This window comes from Oryx dammah, unplaced genomic scaffold (assembly GCF_014754425.2).
Source record: "Oryx dammah isolate SB20612 unplaced genomic scaffold, SCBI_Odam_1.1 HiC_scaffold_13, whole genome shotgun sequence".
In the NCBI taxonomy this organism is placed as follows: Eukaryota; Metazoa; Chordata; class Mammalia; order Artiodactyla; family Bovidae; genus Oryx; species Oryx dammah.
This window is the reverse complement of record NW_024070197.1, coordinates 8,666,133-8,676,625: the sequence shown is the minus strand read 5'-3', so window position 1 is coordinate 8,676,625 and position 10,493 is coordinate 8,666,133.

Genomic DNA, 10,493 nt, shown 5'->3' with positions numbered 1-10,493 from the left:
CACACACACACACACACACACACACACACACACACACACACACACACGAAGGCTACCATGTGTAATATGTGCATGAGAGCTTGCTCTTCAGGGTTTACTGAATTCATTTTAAATGAGGTTTTTTCTGTTTTCACTCTATCCATCTATCCATTCCATCCATCCACTCATCACTCATCCTTCCATCCTAACCTGATTACCAGGGACAAACCAAAGTCAGGTTTACCAATTTGCTGCAATGAAAGAAGGGATTCCCTGGTAGCTGAGCTGGTAGAAAATCCACCTGCAATGCAAGAGACCCCAGTTTGATTCCTGGGTTGCGAAGATCCCCCGGAGAAGGGATAGGCTATGCACCTATTCCTGTGCTTCTCTGGTGGTTCAGATGGTAAAGGATCCATGCAATGAAAAAGACCACATCCCAGAGAAGGAGCTGGGGTCGAGCTATAGAATTTGGGGCAGGAGAGGAATTTGGCTTAAAAGTCAACATTCGGAAAACTAATATCATGGCATCTGTTCCATCACTTCATGGCAAATAGATTGGGAAACAATGGAAACAGGGAGAGGTTTTGTTTTCGGGGGGCTCCAAAATCACTGCAGATGGTGACTGCAGCCATGAAGTTAAAAGAAAATTGCTCCTTGGAAGAAAAGCTATGACCCATCTAGACAGTATATTAAAAAGCAGAGACATTACTTTGCCAACAAAGGTCTATGTAGTCAAAGCTATGTTTTTTCCAGTAGTCGTGTATGGATGTGAGAGTTGGACTATAAAGAAAGCCGAGCGCCAAAGAATTGATGGTTTTGAACTGTGTTGTTAGAGAAGACTCCCTTGGACTGCAAGGAGATCCAACCAGTCCATCCTAAAGGAAATCAGTCATTATTCATTGGAAGAACTGATGCTGAAGCTGAAACTCCAATATTTTGGCCTCTTGATGCAAAGAACTGACTCATTGGAAAAGATCCTGATGCTGAGAAAGATTGAAGGCAGGAGAAGGGAATGACAGAGGATGAGATGGTTGGGTGGCATCACCGACTCGATGGACCTGAGTTTGAGCAAAGTATGGGAGTTGGTGGAGGACAGAGAAGCCTGGCATGCTGCAGTCCATGGGGTCGCAAAGGGTCAGACATGATGAGCAGCTGAATTGAACTGAACTGAGGAATTTGAGTGAAATTTAAGTGAAGCTGTGTTTTAATAGCTCGGGAGCAAAGCAGAAGTTTGTATAAATGAGTCAACATCAGGTCTGGACTGCAAAGTGGTCTCAGGGTCCTGTTTCCTTGGAAACTACAAAGTTAAGACAAATGTGGCATGTTGTGTCTGGAAACTGTCTAAAGCTCTGTGTCAGGGCTGGAAATGGAGGCTTCTTGTCTGTGGCAAACTGACTTACATCTTCCAGGCAAGAGTAGGATGTTTATTTATTTTTTCTTTTTGCCATGCAGCACAGTTTGCAGGATCCTAGCTCCTCAACCAGGGATCCAACCTAGGCCACCTGGTGAAAGCACCAGGTCCTAACCACTGGACCACCTGGAAACTCCCTGTTTAATTGTTACGGCTGCTACTGCTGCTAAGTCGCTTCAGTCGTGTCCGACTCTGTGCAACCCCACAGATGGAAGCCCACCAGGCTCCACCATCCCTGGGATTCTTCAGGCAAGAACACTGGAGTGGGTTGCCATTTCCTTCTCCAATGCATGAAAGTGAAAAGTGAAAGTGAAGTCACTCAGTAAGTGTCCGACTCTTCGTGACCCTATGGACTACAGCCTACCAGGCGCCTCCGTCCATGGGATTTTCCAGGCAAGAGTACTGGAGTGGGTTGCCATTGCCTTCTGTGTAATTCTTATGGAGATACTTTCAAATAGCAAAGCTTCCAGAAGCTTATGATTTTTGAGAACTAAGTTTCTCAGTGAGTAAAATAGTCCTTTGTTGTTGCTGTTGTTTGAGTTGCTCAGTCGTGTCCAACTCTTCCCAACACCACGGACTGTAGCCCACCAGTCTCCTCTGTCCATGGGATTCTCCAGGCAAGAATACTGGAGTGGGCTGCCATTTCCTCCTCCAGGGGATCTTCCCCAACCAGGGATCGAACTCACATCTCCTGCTTGCCAGGTGGATTCTTTACCACTGAGCCACCCTGGTAACCCACAGAGGGAGTTGTTTGACACTACAGCTACGTGGTGGGAGAGATCTCTGGGAGAGATGTTACCTGTTAACTTTGCAGCTGGCTTTATCTGTGTCCACAGACAGCAGAGTTTTATTCCCAGCCGGTTTCATTTCTCAAAATACATATATTTTCTGAAGCATGTAAGGGTTAGTTACACATATCACGGCCTTTTATCCTTAAATACCTCCCTGTGTATTTCTTCAGAATTAGAGATATTGCCTTACCTGACCCAGCCGTAATCAACCTCAGTACATGTAACATTTACATAATACTTGTCTAATCTACTGGTGGCTTACCAGTTTTGTCAGTTGGCCCAGATGCTGCCCTTCATAGCATTCTCCCCATGCAGTTCAGGATCCGGCCTGGCATTACCTGTATTGCCTTTAGTTGTTGCGTCTCCTTGAGTCTGGGACATTTCCATATTTATGATATTGATAATTTGGAAGAAGAACTCTCCCCCTTTTTTTAAAAAAATAGAAGTTCTTCACTTGAATTTGCCTGATGTTTCCTTATGATGATTATATTCAGGTTATACGTTCCTGCAACAGACTGTGTGAGGTCAGGTGTATCCTTCCTTTTAAGGGTCAGTTGAGAGAAGTGTGTGAAGCATGGGATGGCATCTTTTAAGTTACTATTCTGTTGTCAGTGGTTCTCCGTGAACATGACTCCTTCCTGGCTTCCTCGGGTTTTTCCTGAGCTAGCCCCTTGTTCATCATTTGAACAACCTCTCTCCTGCCCCAGCCCCCAGCCCCCATCTCCTCCTAAAGTGCCAGCCTCATCATTTTTAGGAGCAAAGTGCTTCTTTTTCAAAGTATAGGTGGTTTGTGTGAGCCGGGCCAGGTGGCAGTGTGAGTGTGGGTTTTGGAAATCTCCTTGGGAAGGCAAGTTAACCTTCCTCTCTGGATCTCTCCACGGATTCCAAGTACAACTGGGCTTTGGTTTCTGATCTTGAGCAGTGACAACTCCTGGCCGCCTTGTGGGCAGGAAGCCACATCTGGGGTGGAGTCGGGGGACGGAGGTGACAGGAAATAGAACACCAGCTCTGCCTTAAAAACAATCTCTTTGGCTATTTTGTAATATCTGATACATGTAGAAGAACAGATATGTAAATATGAGGCTTAAAAAGACCACCTATTAACCCATCACTTTATTCAAGAGTGGAGCTTCCCTGGTGGCTCAGTGGTAAAGAATCCGCCTGCCAATTCAGCAGACGCAGGTTCGATCCTGGGTCTGGAAGATCCCTGGGAGAAGGAAATGGCAACAAGCTCCAGTATTCTTGTCTGGGAAATCCCATGGACAGAGGAGCTTGGCAGACTATAGTCCACGCGGTCATAAGAGAATTGGATGTGACTTAACCACTAAACAACAACTGTTTTAGAGTACAACGTGATAAATATAATTAACACAGCTGTGTATTTTATATGAAAGTTGTTAAAAGAGTAAATCCTCAGAGTTCTCATCACAAGGGAATTTTTTTCTGTTTCTTTAATTTTCTATCTATACGAGATGATGGGTGTTCACTACACTTATTGTGGTAGTCATTTCATGATGTATATAACTCAAATCATTACCCTGTACACCTTAAACTTATGCTGTGCTGTATGTCAATTATATCTCAGTAAAACCTGAAGACAAAAGTTTAAATACACTTGGAAATTTTTTTATGGTGGTATTTTTTTCTTACTAATTCAGTTCAGTTCAGTTCAGTCGCTCAGTCGTGTGAGACTCTTTGTGACCCCATGAACTGCAGCATGCCAGGCCTCCCTGTACATCACCAACTCCAGTAGTTTTGATATATTCTGCAGACTAATCCTTTGCCAGTTTTGCAATGCAGGACCTCCCTAGTGGCTCAGATGGTGAAGAATCTGCCTACAGTGCAGGAGACCCCTGTTTGATATCTGGGTTGGGAAGATTCCCTGGAGAAGGGAACGACTGCCCACTCCAGAATTCTGTGGACAGAGAAGCCTGGCAGGCTATAGTCCATGGGGTTGCAAAGAATGGGACACGACAGAACAACAGTTTCATTTTCCCATGGATGCATATATTTAGGAAAAAAATGAATGTATGCTAAGAATGGGAAATTTTATTATATGTAAATTAAGCCTCAATGGAATTGATTTTTTTTGACCGACTGACAATGTTTCATGTGTTTTGTTGTTGGCTGGGCTTATCCCAATTCAACATTTCTCTTTGCTGAAAGGCAATTGATTTTTTAAACTATTGAATCTTCCCAAGGCTAACGTCTTGACAGAGCAACTTTCACTTTGCATTGCAGATCTGTGACTTGCACTTTTTATTTCTTGATGGTGTTGTCTGTTGATTAGAAATTCTTAAACTTAGTGCAGTCAAATTTCCAAGTGTTTTTGCTTGGTACTTGGGAGGTTCATTTAAAAAATCCTTCCCTGTTCCCAGGTGACACAGTGTTAATACAAAAATGTCAAAAAAAGCATGAATAAGGAAAACATATTTCTACAGGTAGAGATAAAGCATTTGATAAAAACTTTATTCAAGAAAAAAAAGAAAAAACACTTTATTTAATAGATATATTTTTCTGCAATAGATTAAACATCTAACTCAAATAGTGGGAAAATAAGCAAGCCATGAATCAAAACCACAGAAACAAGCAAAAAAAGAAATGATTTTAAAAATATGGGCAAAAATTAGCCTATTATACAGAGTGAAGTAAGTCATGAAGAAAAACACCAATACAGTATATTAACGCATGTATATGGAATTTAGAAAGATGGTAACAATGACCCTATATGTGAGACAGCAAAAGAGTCACAGATATAAAGAACAGACTTTTGGACTCTGTGGGAGAAGGCGAGGGTGGGATGATTTGAGAGAATAGCACTGAAACATGTATATTATCATATGTGAAACAGATCGCCAGTCCAGGTTTGATGCATGAGGCAGGGCGCTCAGGGCTGGTGCACTGGGACGACCCTGAGGGATGGGATGGGAAGGGAGGTGGGAGGGAGGGTCAGGATGAGGAACACATGTACACCCATGGCGGATTCATGTCAATGTATGGCAAAAACCACTACAATATTGTAAAGTAATTAGCCTCCAATTAAAATAAATAAATTAATTTTTAAAAAGCCATTTGAAAATGCAAAAAAAAAAAAGAGAGAGAAACAAAAAAATACGGGCAAAAATCAATGAAATGAATGGGGGAAGAAAAGATGAACAAAACCAAAAACTAGTTTAATTTTTGAAAAAGGTACTAAGATAAATTGACTTTTGGCGAGGCCAAATAGAAATAAAAAAATAGGCTAAGACTTCCCTGGCGGTCCAGTGGTTAAGAATCCACCTGCCGATGGAGGGGGCACAGGTTCGATCCCTGGTGCAGGGAGCCCGGGTCCTGCAACTAGTGAAGCCCACGCACCCAGAGCCTGCACTCCGCACAAGGAGACCGCAGCAGGAGCAGCCACCACGCGCCACAGCCAGACGAAGCCCGCAGCAGCAAAAAGACCCGGCCTGGCCGAAAATAAAGTCATAAACAGACTTAAAAATAGGAGGCAGGCTGCAGATAGAACACAGACTGTCAGAGTGAATAACACGGGCCAGGGCCGAGATACAAAAATGTACAAAATAGTGATTATGACTAACTGTCAGTAAAGGAAAAATATAACATGCTAAAAATTACACAAAGAACTTGAATAAACCAATAAGTAATGAAGTATATGAATTTATATTCAAATAGAAAAAAAGAAAGTAGAGGTGTAAAGACTAAAAGGGAATAGAGAAAGCTGTCATTATTTGAACATGATATAATTATATACCCAATAAGACCAATGGAATGAACAAACTGTGAGAACAAATAATAAGAGATATCGCAAAATCTCCAGTTACGAGGTTAACCTACAAAAATCAATTCCTTTGGTTCACACCAACAATAAACAAACATACAGTGTAAAGGTACCATTCACCGTCCAAATGAAATCTAGAAGCCACATAGGAACTAACAAATAAGAAGGAATAAGATTCTCTGGAGACAATTAAAGGGCCCCAACATGAATTGAATAAAAGCAAAGACATGCTATGCTCTTGGTTGAGGTGATTAAATATTATACTGATGTCAATATCTCACAAATAATTTATAGGTTTAATACAATTGCAAGCAAATTTCTACTTGGATTGTTTTAACCGCTAAAGATCCTGATGCTGGGAAAGACTGAAAGCCAAAGGAGAAGGGGGCGGTAGAGGATGAGATGGTCAAACAGCATCATGGGCTCCGTGGACATGAGTCTGAGCAAGCTGCAGTAGATAGTGAAGGACAGGGAAGCTGGGGTGCCACAGTCCGTGGGGTGGCAAAGAGTGGGACGTGACTTCGCGACTGAACAACAAAATTGAGATTCACACATACAATTCACACAATTTAAGTGTACAATTCGATGGCTCTTAGTATGCTGAGATATGTACAACCATCAATCACCACAGTGAGCTAGAAGATTTTTCACCATCCCGAAAAGAAGCCCTATACCATTCAGCAGTCACCTCCCTATCTCCCTGTCTTCTCCCAGCCCTAGGAAACCACTAACCCATTTTCTATCTCTGTAGATTTGCATTTGGGGATATTTCCATATATATGAGTGGAATCATATAAATATGTGGTCGTTTGTGACTGGGTTCTTTCACTTAGCGTAATGTTTTCAAGGTTCATCCAGGTAGAGGTGTATATCGGTATACCTCGTTCTTTTTTATGCTGAATGACATTTGATCGTATGTACATATCATGTTTTGTTTATTCATTCATCATTTGATGGACCTTTAGATTGCTTCCCTTTCTTGGGCTGTTATGAATAACACTGCTATAACAAGTCTATAAGATCTGTGAACATTTGTGTTCATGTCTCTTGGATCTGTGCCTATTGTTCTGAGTTGCGAAGTCGTGTTCAACTTTTGTGGGACACCCTGGATCACAGCCCACCAGGCTCCTCTGTCCATGGGCTTTCCCAGGCAAGAACACTGGAGTGGGTTGCCATTCCCTTCTCTAGGGGATCTTCCCAACCCAGGGATTGAAACTTGTCTCTCCTGTATTGGCAGGCGGATTCTTTACCACTGGGGCCACTCAGGTTCTCAGGATCTGTACCCAGGAGGGGAATTTCTGGATCATGTGGTCCCTCTATGTTTAACTGTCTGAGGAACTGCCAAACTGCTTTCTACAATGGCCACACCGCTTTACACTTTACACTCCAACCATCGGAGTATGAATGTTTCAGTATTTCCATAACCTTGCTGACACTTGCTACTAACTGACGTTTTCTTCTAGCCATCCTAATGGTATGAAGTGATTTCTCCATTGTGGTTTTGATTTGCATTTATCTAATGACTAATGATGTTACCTGATGGCTCAGGGGTAAAGAATCCCCCTGCAACGCAGGAGACACGGGTTCAGTCCCTGGAGAAGATACCCTGGGGAAGAAAGTGGCAACCCACTCTAGTATTCTTGCCTGGGAAATCACATGGCCAGAGGAAACTGGCAGGCTACAGTCCATGGAGTCACAAAAGGGTGGGACACGACTTAGCGACTAAACACCGACACCAATGATGTTAATGTTTTCATGTACTTTTGGACCTAAGTGTATTTACTTTTGGAGATGTCTTTCAGGTCCTTTTCCCATTAAAAAAAAAAAGGGCTCTTATAGATAAACGATGAAGTCCTACTGTATAGCATAGGGAACTTCATTCAGTCTTCTGAGATAAATCATAATGGAAAAGAATATGTTAAAAAAAAGGAATGCATATATGTGCATAACTGAGTCACTTTGCTCTACAGCGGAAATTAGCACAACGATGTAAATCAGCTATACTAGAGTAAAAAAAATTCTTTTTTTAATTAGGCCACTTGTCTTTTTGTTATTGCATTGTAAGAATTTTCAATGTATTCTTATTCTTTTTTTTTACGTGTTGCCTTGGGGCTTTCCGTATACATTTAAATTGATCAGCGGCAGGTTCAGATTTATACCAGGTTAATTTCAGTGAGATATAGAATTGTCACTCCTATATAGCTCTATTTCCTCCTTTTCTCTTCCTGTGAAATTACTCTTCTACATATTAATGCTACAAACCAAACAGTACATTGTTATTAATATTTTACAGTCTGTGATCATTTCCTCAGGCCAATATCGCTTTTTCCCCACTTGCCTCCTCTGGTTTTTATAGGCAGGTATGGGTTTCCCATGTGGCTCCACTGGTAAAGAATTCGTCTGCAATGCGGGAGACCTGGGTTTGATCCCTGGGTTGGGAAGAGCCCCTGGAGAAGGAAAAGGCTACCCACTATAGTATTACCCACTCCAGCATTACCCACTCCAGTATTACCCACTCCAGTATTCTGGCCTAGAGAATTCCATGGACTAGTCCATGGGGTCGCAAAGAGTCAGACATGACTGAGCGACTTTCACTTCACTTCACTTCATACTACATTTCTATATGTGATAAGCCAACAATACATTAGATACGTACCACTTTATAGAATTGTTTTTAAGTGAGTTGAGAGAATACAGGAGAAAAACTATGCATTTGTACTATCTTCCATAATTACCTAATTGGTGGTGATGGTTGAATCGCTGAGTCGTGTCCAACTCTTTTCCATTCTCTTCTCCTCCTGGCCTGTGTAATGGTGTCTATAACACCAATGACTGTTATGACATCTACTAGAGACCTTCTGTATTTGGGTTCAGTATTTTAAAGTTTTACTAACTTATTTTTGGCTGTGCTGGGCCTTTGTTGCTGCTTGGGCTTTCTCTAGTTGCAGCGAGCGGGGGCTACTTCCACTGCATAGGCACGGGCTCTAGGGCCCACGGGTTTAGTTGTCCCGTGCTGTGTGGAATCTTTCCAGACCAGGAATCGAACCTGTGTCCCCCTGCATTGACAGGCAGATTCTTAACCACTGGCCACCAAGGAAGTCCTTGGTTCAATATCTAAAAACTTAATGTGTCTAGAAGATAAGACTTGCCTACTCATCAGGTCAATTCATTTTGCTTTCTTGGGTTTCAAAATACTTAAAAGTATAAAGAGGGTGCAAAGGATTTCTGGGGTAATGGAACCATTCTGTGTCTTGGCTGGGCTGGTGGTTACACAGCGTATGCATTTGTCAAAACCCTAGAACTGAATCTAAAAGCGTGGATTGTACTGTATGCAAATATTGCTTTTGTGATAAAAATACTTACAGTAGATTCCCCGCCCCCCGTATTAGGGATACAGATTTAACAACCTTAAATTTAAAAGCTCTGTGTATAAAAAACAGCTCACATTAAAATTAAAAGAGAAGAAACAGACTTGAAAAAAAAATTGTACAGAAATAACGTGACAGAAATAACGTTAATAATCTTATCATATAAAGTGACAGAAAAAGGGAACACAACAGTTAGATTCCAGGATGCAAGTGGGCAAAATACATAAAGGGACAGTTCCCCAAAGAGAGAATATAGGGAGTAAACCAGCCTTACAAGAAGACAGTGTATCACACAAGAAATCAAAAAATTCCAGGGACTTCCCTGGTGGTCCAGTGGTTAAGAATCCACCTGCCAATGCAGGGGACACGGGTTCGATCTCTGGTCCAGGAGGATCCCACGTGCCATGAAGCAACTGATCACGTGTACCACAACTGCTTAACCCTTAAGCCTTAGAGCCTGTGCTCCGCAACAAGAGAAGCCACTGCAAAGAGAAGCCCGCTCACTGCAATTAGAGAAAGCCAGCTTGCAGAAACAAAGACCCAGCACAACCAGAAACAAATAAATAATTAATTTAAAGCAAATAAATAACTTAAAAAATTCCAATAAGTCAATACCCGGGGAAAAAGGTTTTTTAAAAATAATTTTATTTATTTATTTTTTCCTGTGCTGGGTCTTAGTTGCTGCGAGGGCTTCTCTCTAGTTGCAGTTAGAGGGATCCTCATTGACCAGGGATCAAACCCACTTCTCCTGCATTGGCAGGTGGATTCTTAACCACTGAGCCACCAGGGAAGCAAGCCCTCAGGGGAAATTTTTTAAACTAGAAGACCCAGAGCTGGTAGGAGAGGCCTGCTCTGTTGTACATCCATCCTTGTGGAAAACAAAGGTGAGGTCTTTTCTTCTTTGCAGGCAATCTGGCTTCCCTAATAGCTCAGTTGGTAAAGAATCTGCCTGCAAGGCAGGAGACTCTGGTTCAATTCCTGAGTTGGGAAGATCCCCTGGAGAAGGGATAGGCTACCCACTCCAATATTGTTGGTCTTCCCTTGTGGCTCAGCTGGTAAAGAATCCGCCTGCAATGTGGGAGACCGGGATTCTATCCCTGGGTTGGGAAGATCCCCTGGAGAAGGAAAAGGCCACCCACTAAAGGGTCGGACACGAATGAGCCTCT